The 19,033-nt window shown below is 42.5% G+C and overlaps 1 protein-coding gene and 1 long non-coding RNA gene across 9 annotated transcripts in view; one reads left to right on the top strand and one right to left on the bottom strand.

The window, feature by feature from the left end:
• FAM118B (family with sequence similarity 118 member B) overlaps positions 1 to 7,832 on the bottom strand; it is a 50,482-nt gene extending 42,650 nt beyond the window's left edge. For 2 of the 8 annotated variants that reach the window (XM_044281790.1, XM_044281789.1), the window contains exon 1: positions 7,660 to 7,830. The gene's annotated coding sequence lies outside the window, so the exon portion shown is untranslated. Of the gene's footprint in view, positions 1 to 1,942; positions 1,995 to 2,048; positions 2,200 to 7,659 lie in introns of those variants that run through there. The other 6 variants (XM_044281782.1, XM_044281791.1, XM_044281792.1 and 3 more) reach the window with 6 other exon arrangements.
• The window catches only part of LOC122928687, a 30,213-nt gene extending 11,191 nt beyond the window's left edge, over positions 1 to 19,022 (top strand). Inside the window, exons 4-5 of the long non-coding RNA XR_006387918.1 lie at positions 17,351 to 17,490; positions 18,891 to 19,022. This is a non-coding gene — a long non-coding RNA (uncharacterized LOC122928687). The remainder of the gene's footprint in view (positions 1 to 17,350; positions 17,491 to 18,890) is intronic.
• Positions 19,023 to 19,033: the final 11 nt, after the last annotated feature.

Raw genomic sequence — 19,033 nt, forward strand, 5'->3', positions numbered from 1 at the left:
CTGTAAGGAAACATAAGCTAGACAGATAGCCTGCTTAATCTACCTAGCTAGGGAACTTTTGCTAGCAGACATCCCTTTATTAGGGCAAACATACTGAACGAATAGGGCCCCTGATTTCCTCCATTCCCTAGTAGCATCTAGGAAGGCTAAAACATACTTCCTGACATCCAAATAACTGAACTCCAATTCCTTATGGCACCTAGGATTGGGGCAAAAAGATAGAAGAACTACTTCCTGAGTCTTATGAAAACTGGACACCACTATGGCAAGAAAAGCTGGGTCAAGCCTAAGGACAATTCTATCTTCCTGGTCACTCAAGTATTTTTGGTGAGCTGGCCATATTAGGAGATGATAGCCCTATGTCTAGACCCACCATATAACAGTTCTTGTACAAGAGGTCCACCACCAACTTCATTGTCTCCATCTTGAACCCTCTTAAGTTTATGATGGTCCTGAACTCTCCCACTTGGCTTTTTTTTCACCCAAAAAAGTCTGAAGTAGTACCCCTTCCCCCCTGTACCTTCTTCTGATGGAGGATAGGAGATTAGCGCACCCTTTAGAATAAGCTTTCTTATTTCTTTCTCCAAAGCCTCCTGAGCTCCCCCGACCTACCTCTGCTACTAAGAACTTTTCTGGGAGAAGACCTTTGAATTCTAGTTTGAATCCTACCTGTAAAGACTCCAAAATCCAAGCACTGTTGGTAATTTTGCACCAGGCTGGGAGGAAGTCCAATAGCCTTCCCCCCAACCCTGGCATCATTGGGGGTTGTCTTTTTTGGAAACCCCTAGATCTTGAGGAGGAAAACTTCTACTTGGAATCTCTTTTATTTAGACTTTTCTCTACTGGAAAACCTTCTATTTTGACTAAAGGAACCTTCCTGTTTACGAAAGATAGAGGGAAACCCCTTTTTTCTACCTCCCCTTTTTCAAGAATATCATTAAAGCAGAACCGAAAAGATATTTCCCATCACACGGAATATTACAGAGCTGATTTTTAGAAGCCACGTACCCTGACCAATTCTTAAGCCAAAGGGCCCTAAAAGCAGAATTACCCAGGAAAGATGAAAGGACAAACAATCTAACAGCGTCGGCGGAAGCATCCGCCAGAAAATCTGCCGTTTTGGCAATAAAAAGGATAGATTCTAACAACTAGTCCATAGGAATCTTATCTCTGATCAGTTAACTTCTCAACCCACAAAATCAGAGCCCTAGCAGTACATGTTGCCGTGATATTGGGCTTAAGGGAGGACCCCGCCTATTCCCAGGTCTGTCTCAGGAGCTATCATCTTTCCTGTCCATAGCGTCCTTAAGCTGTCCCAAATCATAAATGGTAGAGATGACCTGTGTGACACCTTAGCAATCGGCACATCAATCTTTGGAGCAGGGTCCCATAGTACTGAGTCAGTGTTGTCAAAGGGGTATTTGCACTTAACAGACGAGGAAATAAAGTTACGCTTATCCGGGTTCTTCCACTCATTTTTTATCATAGCTGCCACATTCTTGTAAATGAAAAAAATATATAAAATACATATTTTTCCTACCTTCCAATCCATCAAACATTACATCCTGAACTGATGTCACTTCCTTGGGATCTTCGATATTCATAGTGGCCCTGATGGCCTTTAGAAGCTGATCCACATCCTGGATAGGGAAGAATGGTCTACCACCCCTATCCTCTTCAGACGACGAGGTGGACAAGACCTCACCACTCTCCGCCGAGACATTATCCTCTGAATTTGAGATGTCAGAATAATCATGCACAGACGGGGACTTATCTTTACTTCTATAACCTTCTTTCTAAGATTTTAGGGCATTACCTACTTCCTCTCTGATCAACTTTTTCATACACTTCAACATTGACGTGGATTTTTCTGCAATAGTATTTTATATGCAGGAACAACAACAAAGCAATTTAACATAGGTAGGGGGCAATCTGGTCTTACATATCCCACACTCCTTATGCTTTGCCTTAGCCTTCACCTTCCTGGGCTTATTCTGAAAGACAATATGACACCATAAGCACATATAAAGGAGGGGGGGACCACATACCGTACATACTCTCCAAACAATGCCGCAGGTGTAGGAGTAGACGGGTTCTTGTGCGCCTCTCCAGCATCTTCCATGCTGCCAGAGGACAGTTGTACAGCAAGGATTTACAGGGCCGCTCTAGCTGCGCTTAAGTGCGGTGAAGATTTGAATTTCCCGCGCTCCAGCCTCCCGGGAACAAAGTGTTGCGAGATCTCGCTCCCGGCCACCAGCCCACGGTCTCGCGATGTCATAACAAAAAAAAACAGTGGGACCAATTATCAAAAAATATATCAACTTTATTATAATAATGTATATAAAATATGTCAGAAAAAAAGGCAAGCTGGAAAAGGATATACAGAGAAGGAATATCCTTTTCCAGCTTGCCTTTTTATCTTCCATATTTTATATACATTATTATAATAAAGTTGATATATTTCTTGATAATTGGTCCCACAGTTTTTTTTGTTAAGACATTGTGTGTGGCCCCAGGTGGAGTGTAGTGCTGTCAGCGGAAGACAGAGAGGTTTTGTAGGTTTACACGGTCTTGTGATACCAGAGACGAGAGGCGCTATCCTCCGCTCCCAACCCTCTCACAGAGTTGGCCGTACCCGCTGCCAGAGTCCGGAAGATCAACCAGGAGGCCCAGAGGTACATTCTCTCTAATCTTGAGGGAGTGCGTAGCAGGGAACTCACCCAGCACACTCCCCAGCCCAGCCGGCATATCACAGCACGGAGAGAAACTACTCTCCACCGGGATAACTGTAGTAATCCTCTCCCAGGACAGGAAACCACTGAGGGATGGAGAGGCCCCTCCTTCTTAAATACCTGTGGGTTTCCTGTCCTGGGCAGAGGACCCTCTCTCCTGGTGCTGTCATAGGACGTAGGGAATTTTCCACCTCGTCTCCCAAAAAATAGGATAGGACGGTTCTATTATGGGCCGGACGTTCCATAAAAGGCGGAAATCACGCAGCTTTTTTGGTGGTTTTTTTTCCGCATGGTATCGGAGTATCGCAATACTTTTTTATGGTATCAAAATCAAATCAAAATTTTGGTATTGTGATGGATTTGGGTACGAATCCACCCTTGCAGATCACATACACCCATACATGCCGATTGTCTTCCGTGGGGCGAATGAGATCTTCCAGTAAGATAATGTGACAAGTCACACTGCTAGAGATGTCCAGTATTGGTAGGAAGAGCAGGACTAAGACTTCCAACTACTACCCTGGCCCCCAATTCCCCAGACTTAAACCCAACTGAGCATCTGTGGACCCCCTCGATCGTCGTGCTCTCTCTATGGATTCCTTCCCCATGCACCCTCCAGCAGCTGTGGGATGCACTGTAGTCAGCATGGCTCCAGATACCTTGGACAACCTACCAGGACCTGGACTTGTGGCTCTTGGACAACACCTGGGGTGGCAGCCAGAGCAAGACTGGCATTTCTCCAGCTTTGGCTGTGGGATGGCCCTAGTCCTGGTCCCTTGCAGGAGGCTTCTGGCCCGGAGGGACTGGGATTGGTTTATGGGGGAAGCCCTTTTCTTATGGAGAGGGCCTGCAATGGACATGATCTAGTGCATGTTTTTGTGTGGCATGCTGCACAATTTTGATGCACTAGTGTACAGAGCACGTACCTCGGGCTTAAAAAAAAAGAAACTACCAAGACCTTATTGAGTCTCTCCCAGCCCGTCCAGCTGCTGCTGCATACGGTGGTTACTCTGGATATTAGCTGGTGGTCATAATAATGTGACTCCACTATGTACATTTGTATTATTATTACTCCCTCCATTTTGTCCTCCTTACTGTGTGTCACTTCACTGTAGTAATGGTATTCTGTTCATGAACCAGGAAGTACAGGATGAACTGAAATACAGGTCATGCCAAGGAGTTGTTGTTTTTTGCGGACATATAGAAATTAATGGGTCAGCATCTGATCTGCAAAAAATGCAGATCGTATACAGACCAACAATATGGTCGTGTGAATTGCGCCCATGTATTTTTCTGTGTTTTTTTAAAAAAACAACAACATAAAACCAAATAAAAAATAGTGCATAAGTACCAATTCATGTTTATGAACAGTGACATACTATTTTTTTCAGATGTGGTTTTGATGCATTTTTTTAACTACACCTCAGCCACAATTCCATAAACCCACCCTTGCGTTATATCCACACATTGTGCTCAAAGTGTAAATACTGCTAATCAAAAATTCCATAGTTTTGCTAGGATTTGCAGCACTAGTAGCGGTAAACCATGTGAATACACCCCAAGGATTTGGTCACATTTCTGAGTTAAAAATGCACCCAAAAATACATGAGCCTGACAGTACGGGATCAATGCTGCTCCTGTACAGGGGGTCGGCTGTCAACCAGATGACGTCACAGCTTGACCATCAACACTGTCAGCACATGAACAATCTCACAAGAATCTACAATGACAAAACCAACAAAAACTCCACAATGGGGGCGGCTGCGGCTGACAGAGAAAAGGCAGCTGTACATTGTGTTGCGTCACTGACCTTTACTGTTGGGCCGGATGTGTCATGTCGTGCAGCACATAGTGGGTGCGGGTGTCACTGTAATGTTACTTGCGTCATTACAGTTCTGCGACTGAAAACAAATTCCATTCAACTTAATGGGGCTTGCAGAGATCCATGCGCTTGCTGCCCGAAACAAATGAATGGAACTGATTTTCAGTCGTGGCATTTTCTGCCACAAAATCTGCCGTGTGTGAAGGCATCCTTATGTGTTGTATATCACTATGGCACTGTTACCTTTGTATGAGGTGTTGTAATGTGTCATTGTGTTACAATGTGTAGTTGTCTCCCTTCCTCTGTATCAGGTGTTGTACTGTGTACATGTGTTACATTGTGTAGTTGTCGCCTCACTGTTACCTCTGTATCAGGTGTTGTACTGTGTATATGTGTTACATTGTGTAGTTGTCTCCATTGTTACCTCTGTATCAGGTGTTGTACTGTGTACATGTGTTACATTGTGTAGTTGTCTCCATTGTTACCTCTGTATCAGGTGTTGTACTGTGTATATGTGTTACATTGTGTGGTTGTCTCCTCACTGTTACCTCTGTATCAGGTGTTGTACAGTGTATATGTGTTACATTGTGTAGTTGTCTCCATTGTTACCTCTGCATCATGTGTTGTACTGTGTACATGTGTTACATTGTGTGGTTGTCTCTCCATTGTCACCTCTGTATTAGGTGGTGTACTGTGTATATGTGTTACATTGTGTGGTTGTCGCCTCACTGTTACCTCTGTATCAGGTGTTGCACTGTGTACATGTGTTACATTGTGTGGTTGTTTCCTCACTGTTACCTCTGTATCAGGTGTTGTACTGTGTATATGTGTTACATTGTGTGGTTGTCTCTCCATTGTCACCTCTGTATCAGGTGTTGTACTGTGTATATGTGTTACATTGTGTGGTTGTCTCTCCATTGTCACCTCTGTATTAGGTGGTGTACTGTGTATATGTGTTACATTGTGTGGTTGTCTCCTCACTGTTACCTCTGTATCAGGTGTTGTACTGTGTATATGTGTTACATTGTGTGGTTGTCTCCTCACTGTTACCTCTGTATCAGGTGTTGTACTGTGTATATGTGTTACATTGTGTGGTTGTCTCTCCATTGTCACCTCTGTATTAGGTGGTGTACTGTGTATATGTGTTACATTGTGTAGTTGTCTCCATTGTTACATCTGTATCAGGTGTTGTACAGTGTATATCTGTTACATTGTGTGGTTGTTTCCTCACTGTTACCTCTGTATCAGGTGGTGTACTGTGTATATGTGTTACATTGTGTAGCTGTCTCTCCATTGTCACCTCTGTATCAGGTATTGTACTGTGTATATGTGTTACATTGAGTAGTTGTCTCCCTTCCTCTGTATCAGGTGTTGTACTGTGTACATGTGTTACATTGTGTGGTTGTCTCTATTGTCACCTCTGTATCAGGTGTTGTACTGTGTATATGTGTTACATTGTGTGGTTGTCTCTCTATTGTCACCTCTGTATTAGGTGTTGTACTGTGTATATGTGTTACATTGTGTGGTTGTCTCTCTATTGTTACCTCTGTATCAGGTCTTGCACTGTGTATATGTGTTACATTGTGTGGTTGTCTCTCTATTGTCACCTCTGTATCAGGTGTTGTACTGTGTATATGTGTTACATTGTGTGGTTGTCTCTCCCTTGTTACCTCTGTATCAGGTATTGTACTGTGTATATGTGTTATATTGTGTGGTTGTCTCTATTGTTACCTCTGTATCAGGTGTTGTACTGTGTATATGTGTTATATTGTGTGGTTGTCTCTATTGTTACCTCTGTATCAGGTGTTGTACTGTGTATATGTGTTACATTGTGTGGTTGTCTCTCCCTTGTTACCTCTGTATCAGGTGTTGTACTGTGTATATGTGTTACATTGTGTAGTTGTCTCCCTTCCTCTGTATCAGGTGTTGTACTGTGTATATGTGTTATATTGTGTGGTTGTCTCCTCACTGTTACCTCTGTATCAGGTGTTGTACTGTGTACATGTGTTACATTGTGTGGTTGTCTCCATTGTTACCTCTGTATCAGGTGTTGTACTGTGTATATGTGTTACAATGTGTAGTTGTCTCCCTTCCTCTGTATCAGGTATTGTACTGTGTATATGTGTTACATTGTGTAGTTGTCTCCCTTCCTCTGTATTAGGTGTTGTACTGTGTATATGTGTTACATTGTGTGGTTGTCTCTATTGTCACCTCTGTATCAGGTGTTGTACTGTGTATATGTGTTACATTGTGTAGTTGTCTCCCTTCCTCTGTATCAGGTGTTGTACTGTGTATATGTGTTATATTGTGTGGTTGTCTCCTCACTGTTACCTCTGTATCAGGTGTTGTACTGTGTACATGTGTTACATTGTGTGGTTGTCTCCATTGTTACCTCTGTATCAGGTGTTGTACTGTGTATATGTGTTACAATGTGTAGTTGTCTCCCTTCCTCTGTATCAGGTATTGTACTGTGTATATGTGTTACATTGTGTAGTTGTCGCCTCACTGTTACCTCTGTATCAGGTGTTGTACTGTGTATATGTGTTACATTGTGTAGTTGTCGCCTCACTGTTACCTCTGTATCAGGTATTGTACTGTGTATATGTGTTACATTGTGTAGTTGTCGCCTCACTGTTACCTCTGTATCAGGTGTTGTACTGTGTATATGTGTTTCATTGTGTGGTTGTCTCTATTGTTACCTCTGTATCAGGTGTTGTACTGTGTATATGTGTTACATTGTGTAGTTGTCTCCCTTCCTCTGTATCAGGTGTTGTACAGTGTATATGTGTCACAATGTGTAGTTGTCGCCTCACTGTTACCTCTGTATCAGGTGTTGTACTGTGTATATGTGCTACATTGTGTGGTTGTCTCCATTGTTACCTCTGTATCAGGTGTTGTACTGTGTATATGTGTTACATTGTGTGGTTGTCTCTATTGTTACCTCTGTATCAGGTGTTGTACTGTGTATATGTGTTACATTGTGTAGTTGTCTCCCTTCCTCTGTATCAGGTGTTGTACAGTGTATATGTGTCACAATGTGTAGTTGTCTCCATTGTTACCTCTGTATCAGGTGCTGTACTGTGTCCTTGTGAGTAGCTGTCTTACCTGTGTGAGCTTGATAGAAGTGTCGCAGTTGTGCGCCCTGTGTGCTCCGTATGGCTGCAGTGAGTACAACGTGTCATCGTGTTACCTGCGTAACTGCAGTTGTCTCACTCATACAGCCCTGAGAGCAGACATCACGCTATGGGAGCCGGCCGGGGACAAACCTCCTCATAAATGCAGACTCTGTCTCCCTCTACTGGCTATTTCTGATTCTACAGCTAGAAGGCTGCTGAGCTGCAGTCCCTCTCCTGGTCATTTACTAGTACTGCACCCACGGAATTGGATCCATTCAGTGAAGATGGGCACCTATAACACGGACCTGGCAGAAAACTGACCTTGTAGGCAGGCCTGCACTTCTGAGATAAGCAGAGTAGTCAAACCTTAGGCACCAGTATAACATAATATCACTCCTGAAGGTGGCTGGTGGGGGGAGTGGAAGATGACATTAGTACCGGCAGCAGGAATTAATATATTGGCAGCAGCCATACCTCCCAAGTGTCCCTCCTGTGGAGGGACAGTCCCTACTTGAATGTCCCTCTTTTTGACCATAGCAATAGATTTGCACTATTGCAATTACAATATTGATCTTCTGTCTCCTGTCAACAGGACTATTTTTTCCATCATGTATAATGGAACCAAACAGAACCGGTATATGTCCCCATTATAAGGATGGGGCAAAATGGAATGCCTCTTAAAGGCTTCCGTTTTGCATTCCGCCCTTAGCTATTGTATACATTATACGTATTTTTTGTCACTCTGCCTGGTAATGTAGTTTCGTCCCTGCCAGTGTAGATAAGCAGCTGTCACATACATTTAGTGACACTTATCTTCTTGGACCGGTTAGTGAAAATCCAGGGGCAGATTGGCCATTGATGCTATAGGGAGAAAAACAATTGGCCATTCAGATTGTGCTGTCACGAGGCTGGCATTTCCCTCCCAAAATTTTCATTCAGTCTGTGTTCCAGGCCTGCATGTCCCTGAAGACGCATGAACCAGTGCACTATGTGGCATCACTAGTACCGTTCCCCAACCATACAGACATCAAATTAGTCACATACAATTGTAGTAAGAACGGGTGCATTGTAAATACCAGCCATAACCTCTGCTTGGTGACACAATATAGTATTGCTTTTCCTATTGCTTAAAGGGGATGTGCCATAAAGCATATTCCACATTTTTAAACCAGCGCCTGGATCTGTATACTTTTGTAATTGCATGTACTTAAAAAAAAACTTAGCATAGCTACTGAGTTATTCAATAAAATGCATCTGTATAGCGCCACCTGCTGTTTTTCTTTTCCTTATTTTTTTGTCCATCTCATTGAGCTGGTCGTACATGCTCAGTTTAAATCTTCAGCTGTCACCAGCCATATGTTCTGTTAGAAGCTTTTGCAGTCATAGGGAGAGGGCTGCAGCAGAAAGGACATGCCCTCTGAGCTGTCAGGCTGAAGATTATCTAGCAGAACATTTGGAGGATTGAATGGGTAAGATCTCTGGTTCCATGTGAGGTACATTGCTGGCTTTATCATTGTTAGAAAGTGATGGTCATGTACTCAATGATGTCTGATTTTAATTGTTTACATTAACCACGGCATAACCCCTTTAACAGGTTTGCCTATATGGTGCTATATACTACTAGAATCTTTTCAGAATCCTATTTTTATATATATATATTTTTTATTTTTCCTCTGCCAAGAGCCATAACTTTATTTACTTTTCCATCCACACAGCAGTATGAGGAGTTGTATTTTTTTATTGGCATCACTTAATTTACCAAATCTTGTATTGGAAAACAGGGGGAAAGGAAAAAAATTCTTTGCGGGGTGAAATTGGAAGAAAACACAATTCCACCAATGTTTTTTGGGATTAGTTTTTACAGAATTCACTGTATGCTAAAAAATGACAGGGTCACCTTATTTTGTGGGTCAGTACGATTAAAAGCAATGCCAAATTTATATAGTTTTATTATATTTGACTACTTAAATAAAAACTATTTTCTTTGTTTTGCCATATTATGCCACCCCTAACTTTTTTTTGCATTTCCATCGCTAGAGCTGTGTGGGGCTTGTTTATTTGCTGTGACATCTACAGGTCTGCCACCTTCTTTATGGATGCTACTTTGCTTGTGAGTGTGGAGGTGAAGGAGGAGAAGTCTGGTCTCTATTCTAGCACACTCAGTCCTATGTGGGGGTAACAGATAATATTGATTCCTTTGGAAAGGAATTAGAGGAGATGCTGGGAGTGGATCATGACCACATCAGTCATACTCTTAGCGTATCCTGCCACGTGGTAGGCCCGGTGATATTTTGTGGTTTAGAATGCTTAAGAGATGGTGGGCTGATGGGTTGCATCCCTCCTGGGGTCCTCTAGATATCATGGATGGGTGGCCAGAAGTTGATGGCAGTCAGTCAGTGCCATAGCTGAAAATTTAAGCCATGGCTTCCACAGCTCAGTAGGCCTAAAAGGTGCACATGCTCCAGGAGAAGTTCTTTACCAGTGGTGACCTTGGCTGTGAGGTAAAACGCCTTGTCTGGCTTGTAAATAAAGGTGGAATCAGCTGGATTGCTCTTGCAAACTGAGAGCACTTTCCCTGACCTGCTTCTTCACACAGTGCAAAAGCCAAGCCCTTCAAATGATTTTTGAATGCTTATTTCATCTCACCTAAGGTGAACATTCATTTCCCTGCCCTCACTCTGTATCTAAACACATTGACCCTGGAAAATGGTTTATTGGTTTCCCCCCACCATCAAGAGCACATCTCAAAGTTGACCACCATGCTACGTTCCTGATTGGGTTCCAACGTTATTGCTTTGACCAGAGGTGCTGTCCAGGCGCTTTGGCATGTGGAGGTGCAGGACATGACCACTGTAGAAAACTTACAATATGGCCTTTTTCACTAAAAGGTGTGTCTTAGGCTGTGCCTACTTGTGACCGGGCCACCAGTTTTGTAGCAGTTCAACTTGATGTTGAACGTAATATTGACATCCCTTTATAAATTCTTTAAAAATGTGTATTTTATTATGTCCATAAAATGCCAACCAGTACACCCATATATGTCTATACCACCATCTTTGTGTCACTTCCAGAGCTTGGTCTAGCCACCACCATGAAGTCTCCCAGTCCCTATTATAAAATACTAGGTACAATAATTTGCCAATAAAGAGACTCAAACACATGATTTGCTACCTCATGAAGTAACTTTAATAATAGGGCGTTAGTTTTGAAATGTTAGTGTTGAAACCCTAACTCACACAGAGTCACTCAGGAGAGGAAAAAACCCCAGTGGAGGAAAACTCTAGAAAGCCATAGCTGAATGACTTCTCTTCCCGTGGGCAAGCGGGTAGAAAGCCAACATTTGATATGATGTAGCTGTGGCAAGTCAAGTAAATGCCAAGTCCAGTACTGAGAACAGAGACCAAGCTTGGAATCTGCCTCTTTATGCAGCAAACCAAATATATCTGACTGCGGCAAGTAATGATAAATCCATGTTCAGTATTGGGTCCAGCACTATCCAGATGGTTTTAGTTGTATTCCTGGCATCCCACCCCTGGTCCTTAACCATAGATTTTATTGGGGGTTTTCATGGTCTGTCAAATACTTTACACAAAGTAAACTGTCATCATTGCCCTGTAGGTGATAAAAACAGTTTGGGGCCTTTCTTTCTGTTTTCTGTGCATCTAATGAAAAAACTAAGTTTGATAATATATGATAATGACCTGTAAGTGTCCAGGGGCGTTCCCCATTGATACAAGTGCCCATGCCCTCCTGAGACTTCCAATGATTTCTCCTCCCATATCTCACTGTAGGACAGTCCTTTAGTCACTGACTATGCTTCCTAAAACCCTGCACCTGCTCACTTCACCGCCGGGCCCAGGCATGTGCAGTCAGTTCATTGATGCAGCTGCCCACAATGTATGGCACATGCCTGTGCCTGACAGTGAAGCAAGCTGGCGCAGGATGGGAAGAGAGAAGTACATACTCCTCCTCGTGTTATAATGAGTCATATATCATGTGATTTTTGGGATTCCACAGTGATTGGATGTCACTTTTATTTAAACATTGTGATTGTTTGTAGATTTAAAAGACACGACTGCGGTTTTGTGTCAGAAATGCGTTTGAGGTTTGTTAAGCAGGATGGTGAGAGTTATCATTATAAAATAATATTAAATAAATAAATATAAAAATAATAATAAAACTATCATCTTGAATCTAAAGAAGTACTACTTTCTTATAAGTTACATTTTGGTGAAGGCGTGGAAATGCACCATATTTTGGAGAACGCCGAGGCAATTTTAATGGACAGACAGCAAAAAGTAATCCTGCCTGCTAATTTAAATTTTGGTGAAGGCACAGAACTGCGCCACATTTGGAGAACAACAATACTATTTTTACGGACAGATAGCAAAAAAGTAATCCTGCCTGCTAATTTGACTTTTGGTGAAAGTGGATGTTTGGATTTCTGGGTGCGAAGAGTTGTTTTCTGGCCAAATATTCCATTATCGATGAATGACATAGAGAGGAGGAGGAATCTAAGCAGGAGAACAAGTAACTGATGATGACAATGACCAAGACTGTATAATATGAAGCACTTCAGTCACTTGTAGCAATTACAAGTCCGCACCAGGAGCTCTGCTTAACCCAGCACTGACAGTCTTTCAAACTTGCAGACTTGTATGTTCATTTTACCTCATTGTGCCAATATTGTATGTGAGTGAGCAATAGAAGTCATACTCACAAGGCGCTGGTACAAAACCTTTAGTTTTTTTTATTTCTTTACTTAATTCAAATATAAAATGGTACATCATGAGGGACGCTGAGACAGACATCGTTCACACCTCCTCCCCTCCACGCCAGGAGATAGAGAAGAGCAGGGGTCCTAGGACAGAACCTTGCAGGACACCAACAGAGAGGGAATGAGACGAGGAGGTGGTGCGAGAGTGGGAGACGCTAACTGTCCGCTCTGTGAGGTATGATGTGATCCAGGAGAGGGCCAGTTCAGTGATGCCATGAGATGAGAGAGTTTGCAACAGAAGGGAGTGGTCAACAGTGTCGAAGGCAGAGGACAGGTCAAGGAGAAGGAGGACAGAGTAATATTTTTTGGGTTTCAGCGGCATTACTTGTTCCCTAGCTGTCCATAATAGAAGCAGATCTAGCCCTGGCATTTTTTGGATGTTTTGGCCATACACTGCATCTGCTCTTTATTGCCACTGTGGCCATTACCCTTATCCTCTACAATCCGGCCCTGGGGTTGCAAGGAGGCGCAGATGGAATGCGCTGAGCCCTGACTTAAAGGCACTCGCTAGCCATGCCTTTAGATCCTTGCTATCAAAACAAAATGGGGGAATGTTTGCCGAAAGGGAGGCTAAATTGCTTCTATTACCATGGAAAACTGTGTACGCAGCTTGCTGCAGCTTTGTCTAGCAGACGCCTGCTGCCCACATGTGTGACTGAGAGGTCCCTCTCTGTTCCCCGCCAAGTCACCCACCTCCCACTGTGTCCACTACCATAAGCAGCAGAAGCCGCAACAGCCAGATCAGTATCATCAACATGATGGAGCAATTTTTTCATGTGCCATGCCAGGCTGATACAAATCAATCATCGCCTGAACACCCAGGCCAGTGTCCAGGTAGGACTGAGCCCTCAGGTGCAGACCGTGTTCCCTGACCCCATGGAAGCCAGATTGGAACAGTTGCTAGAACTGGCTCCCTATACTCTGCACAGTCTTGCCCAGACTTCAGTGTCGTCTCAGAGAGGGTTTTCAGTCCAGCAGCTGGCATTGTAATACGTAAACCGACAAAGTTTCAAGTGTGCAAAACATCACTTTTGTCCAAATAAAGAGGCATGGATATGTCAGGTTTTTTTACACAGCCCCAGTTGAGGCCGAAGAATAGATTTGCCCTTGCTGATGGTGTCCCATCATGCCACTGCTGCTGTCTGCCTGCCTAACATCATGTTGCATACCGTATAGCTGCTGCCACCATCATGCCACTGCCGCTGTCTGTCTACCATCATGTTCCATACCTTATGGCTGCTGCTGTTGCCTCCACCATATTTGCTACTTTCTGCTGCTAATCCCCTACTGCCACTACCATTACCCCTAGTGCCACTATCATTAAAGCTACCCAGCAGTCACTACTACTACTACTGCAGTTTATGTCTGCAGCCACTGAAGAGGTGGACACCCCAGCGTCTGTTTAGACCCTGCTCTGGAAAGAGGACAGAGTTCCAGGAAACTGGACTGTCCAGGTGGGGACACCCAAATGTATTTAAATCTAATTTAGCCTGTATTTCAGAAAAGTTTCTGCCGGGATTCAAACTTACAACCTTTTGCATTAGAGGCAAGGCGCTTAACCACTCAGCTATAATGGATGCATAGCCAGTTACTTAAAAAATAAATAAATAAATCAAAAAATATATAAGACTTCTACTGTACTGTACTTCTATTGAGACCTATACATTAGAAGTCTTAAATATATATATATATTTATTTAAGTGACCAGCTATATAGTGTAGTGGTTAAAGTTTTGGGCTATGCTGCAGATGCTGTGAGTTCAAGTCCTGTCACAAACTTTTTCAGAAATAGAGGTTAAATTAGATTTATATATTTTATGCAGACCGCAAAAAACAGCACGGTCGTGTGCATGTAGCCTAATGCTTACACGTGCCCCCTCACAGTGTTTGCATTTCTTTCTGGCAAAGCTACCTGGTTCTGGCCCGCGAAATTTATACCATGTCTAGTGCGGCCCTCAGACGAAAAATGGTTGGGCACCACTGCTTTAGTAGAAACTTTGCTATGGCAGGCCTTGGAGACAACTGAAGGCTCCTGGCTCCCATGGCAACTGAAAGGCTCCTGCAATCTCATTGTTACATGTCTATGATTAAAATGATCTCTAATTACATACACTACTGGCAGTTGTCTCTTGCATAAAATAGCAGTCATCAGCCAGCTATGGTGTCAACTCAGCTACTGAGTGGACTCCATGTTTAAAGACCCATGTATGGCAGATGTTGTCAGGGAGTTAAAATAAACACCATAATGATAATGGTAATAAAGAATACAATTTTAGAAAAAGTTTGGTGGGTCCCAAGTTTTCTCCCGATCAGAAAGACTACTAACCATGCCATAATTATTCTTTGGGGTTCTGTCCATTGAGTAAACTATGGTTATTATGATGGGATTATCAACAGTCTTGAAAAATGGTAAAGTTTCTGTTATGTGTGTAGTCCAGCTTCCCCTTGGTAAGGTGTGGGAAGGCATTGTGTAATTGGTCACTGGTGTACTGATTATCATCAGGTCCGATGGGAAAGGCCTTTAAAGTGACAAAGGGTTATAATTATTTATTGTATATACCTGTAAAGGGGTTTGTAAAATATGCTATAACAGTCAGGATGCCAGGTGATGGGTTTCGAGCCTAGTTAAAGTGGATGTAAGTTGTTACATTTTGATCTCTTTTGGTTTCATCCAGTTGAGGGATAGGAGCAAGATGTATGGGACATCTGCGACACTAGAATCTCTGGATGTCGGGGAAAGGGGGTAGAAAATAAGTTAACAGAGGTCTGGAAACAAGCTAACCGCAAAGTGCCCTGGGCTGCCTGTGCTTCGACCTCCTTCTTTCAGGGCTCATGCACATGAAGGTATTTTTTGTCCGCATCTGATCTGGGTCAGATGCAGACCTATTCACTTCAATAGGGCTGCAAAAGATGCAGACAGCACATTGTGTGCTGTCTGCATCTGTATGTCTGTTCTGCGGCGCCACAAATAAAGTAGAACATGTCCTATTCTTGTCCATATTACGGACAAGGATAGGACTGTTCTATAGAGGGCAGGACGTTCCATTCCGTAAAATGCGAACACATGCGGCCAGTATCCGTGTTTTTTGGATTCTCAATTTGAGGACCGCAAAGCTGGCTATGGTTAGGGTATCTTTGTAAAAGTACATTTGGTGTTATATGGATGTTTTATATAACTGAAGGAATATATATATACAGTTGCAAGAAAAAGTATGTGAACCCTTTGGAATGATATGGATTTCTGCACAAATTCGTCATAAAATGTGATCTGATCTTCATCTAAGTCACAACAATAGACAATCACAGTCTGCTTAAACTAATAACACACAAAGAATTAAATGTTACCATGTTTTTATTGAACACACCATGTAAACATTCACAGTGCAGGTGGAAAAAGTATGTGAACCCTTGGATTTAATAACTGGTTGAACCTCCTTTGGCAGCAATAACTTCAACCAAACGTTTCCTGTAGTTGCAGATCAGTCGTGCACAACGGTCAGGAGTAATTCTTGACCATTCCTCTTAACAGAACTGTTTCAGTTCAGCAATATTCTTGGGATGTCTGGTGTGAATCGCTTTCTTGAGGTCATGCCACAGCAACTCAATCGGGTTGAGGTCAGGACTCTGACTGGGCCACTCCAGAAGTTTTTTTTTTTTCTGTTTAAGCCATTCTGTTATTGATTTACTTCTATGCTTTGGGTCGTTGTCCTGTTGCAACACCCATCTTCTGTTGAGCTTCAGCTGGTGGACAGATGGCCTTAAGTTCTCCTGCAAAATGTCTTGATAAACTTGGGAAATCATTTTTCCTTTGATGATAGCAATCCGTCCAGGCCCTGACGCAGCAAAGCAGCCCCAAACCATGATGCCCCCACCACCATACTTCACAGTTGGGATGAGGTTTTGATGTTGGTGTGCTGTGCTTCTTTTTTTCCCACACATAGTGTTGTGTGTTTCTTCCAAACAACTCAACTTTGGTTTCATCTGTCCACAGAATATTTTGCCAGTACTGCTGTGGAACATCCACGTGCTCTTGTGCAAACTGTATACGTGCAGCAATGTTTTTTTTGGACATCAGTGGCTTCCTCTGTGGTATCCTCCCATGAAATCCATTCTTGTTTAGTGTTTTACGTATCGTAGATTCGCTAACAGGGATGTTAGCATATGCCAGAGACTTTTGTAAGACTTTAGCTGACACTCTAGGATTCTTCTTCACCTCATTGAGCAGTCTGCGCTGTGCTCTTGCAGTCATCTTTACAGGACGGCCACTCCTATGGAGAGTAGCAACAGTGCTGAACTTTCTCCATTTATAGACAATTTGTCTTACCGTGGACTGATGAACAGCAAGGCTTTTGGAGATACTTTTATAACCCTTTCCAGCTTTATGCAAGTCAACAATTCTTAATCATAGGTCTTCTGAGAGCTCTTTTGTGCGAGGCATCATTCATATCAGGCAATGCTTCTTGTGAAAAGCAAACCCAGAACTGGTGTGTGTTTTTTATAGGGCAGGGCAGCTGTAACCAACACCTCCAATCTCATCTCATTGATGGGAGTCCAGTTGGCTGACACCTCACTCCAATTAGCTCTTGGAGATGTCATTAGTCTAGGGGTTCACATACTTTTTCCACCTGCACTGTGAATGTTTACATGGTGTGTTCAATAAAAATATGGTAACATTTAATTATTTGTGTGTTATTAGTTTAAGCAGACTGTGATTGTCTATTGTTGTGATGTAGATGAAGATCAGATCACATTTTATGACCAATTTGTGCAGAAATCCATATCATTCCATACTTTTTCTTGAAACTGTATATATATATATATATATGTATGTATAAAAGTTCTTGTCTTGTTCTGTTCATGAATTTGGATGACCAAAATAATTTCCTGTAATGTTACTCCCATAGACCCTGAGTCTTCTGTGCCTACTTGATTAAGTTCAAAAATAGAAGCCACTATCCAGGCAGAAAAAACCCACATGACAGCCCAAGTGCACCCCTGCACACTCCTCCTCGGGGTCTGAGAAAACAGCAATACCAAAACTAAGGTAACGTCTGCAATTATTAAAGAAATCACGGTGTAATTTAACGGTGTAAATGAGTTGCAATTCAATTAGAAGTAATTTACACTTTCTGCGCTTTCTTTGTAATTTACATTCATTATATTATTCTGAGTGTACTTATTGATGAATCATGGCAGAAAGTAACACAGTTCAAGGTTACAGCAGAGGGCGGCTATGATTGTTCATCTGGAAAATTATATCCCCTGTCATGAGTGCCCGCATGACTGTATAAAGGTTTTCCGGTTTGCATCAGCATCCTCTAAATGAATCATTTATAGATGTAGCTGTAATTTTGTAATGTATTTCTTTCCCTTTTATTGCTCCTGTCTTCCGTTCTGGGCCGTGGTCACATGACCATGTCCATGCGACTCTTTCTTACTTCCTATGATGTTATGTCCATGGGCGGGGCAGTGATAGGGGAGTGTCTATGTATAGATCCTCCCACCAGCTAGTTAAACTAGGTTGGGTGTTGCTAGGCCCGGTGCTGAAGCTGTGGCGGGGAAAGGAGAAGTGCAACATGGGTTTGGTTGGATACAGCAATAGAAAGTGCTACATACAGGATGGAACAAACTAAAGTGAAAATGGGTCAGGAGAGTCCAAAGTGAAAAAGAAAAAGCCTGGGGTGATGTAGTTGCCTACCTCATTTACATGAGCACATATGTTAAAAATCATAGAAACACTAGTGTCAAACACTCGTTATAACTGGGAACCCTCCAGAAGCAGTAAACTGAATGTAGTCACAGCTAGGCTACTTTCACACTTGCGCTTTCCCTTTCTGCTATTGAGATCCGTCATAGGATCTCAATAACGGGGGAAAACGCTTCCATTTTGTCCTCATTCATTGTCAATGGGGACAAAACTTAACTAAACGAAACGGAATGCACCAGCATGCATTCGTTCCGTTTGGTTGCATCCCCATCGCGGACAGAATAGCGCTGCAGGCAGAGTTTTTCTGTCCGCGATGTGATGCGGAGCAAGACGGATCCGTCCTGACTCACAATGTAAGTCAATGAGGACGGATCCGTTTGACATAATAGAAAATAGATCTGTCCCCCATTGACTTTCAATAGTGTTCATAACGAATCCGTCTTGGCTATTTTAAAGATAATACAATCGGATCCGTTCATAACGGATACAGACGGTTGTATTATCATGACGGAAGCGTTTTTGCTGATCCATGATGGATCCAGCAAAAACGCTGGTGTGAAAGTAGTCTTAATCTAATCTGATATATTAATCCCAAACATTTGATGAACCAGTACCAGTTGGCTCTGTAGATAACTAGATAAATAAGACTTCATTCATAAATCTTTTCTTTATCGCTTGTAAAAAATGGCACAAATTTAATGTCTTTTTATGGCATTTAAATTCTCGTTTTTTTTCAGGCATTTCTAAAGTCCTATACTGAATCCTAAGGAAGAAAACACATGGGAAAATTTGTCATACTTGGAACATACTGCATTTTGAAAAAAACACCATGGACCCAAAAGAAGTACTAAAGGTTAAGAAAATGTCACAAACAAAAACG

Source organism: Bufo gargarizans, chromosome 2 (genome assembly GCF_014858855.1).
Source record: "Bufo gargarizans isolate SCDJY-AF-19 chromosome 2, ASM1485885v1, whole genome shotgun sequence".
Taxonomy (NCBI): domain Eukaryota; kingdom Metazoa; phylum Chordata; class Amphibia; order Anura; family Bufonidae; genus Bufo; species Bufo gargarizans.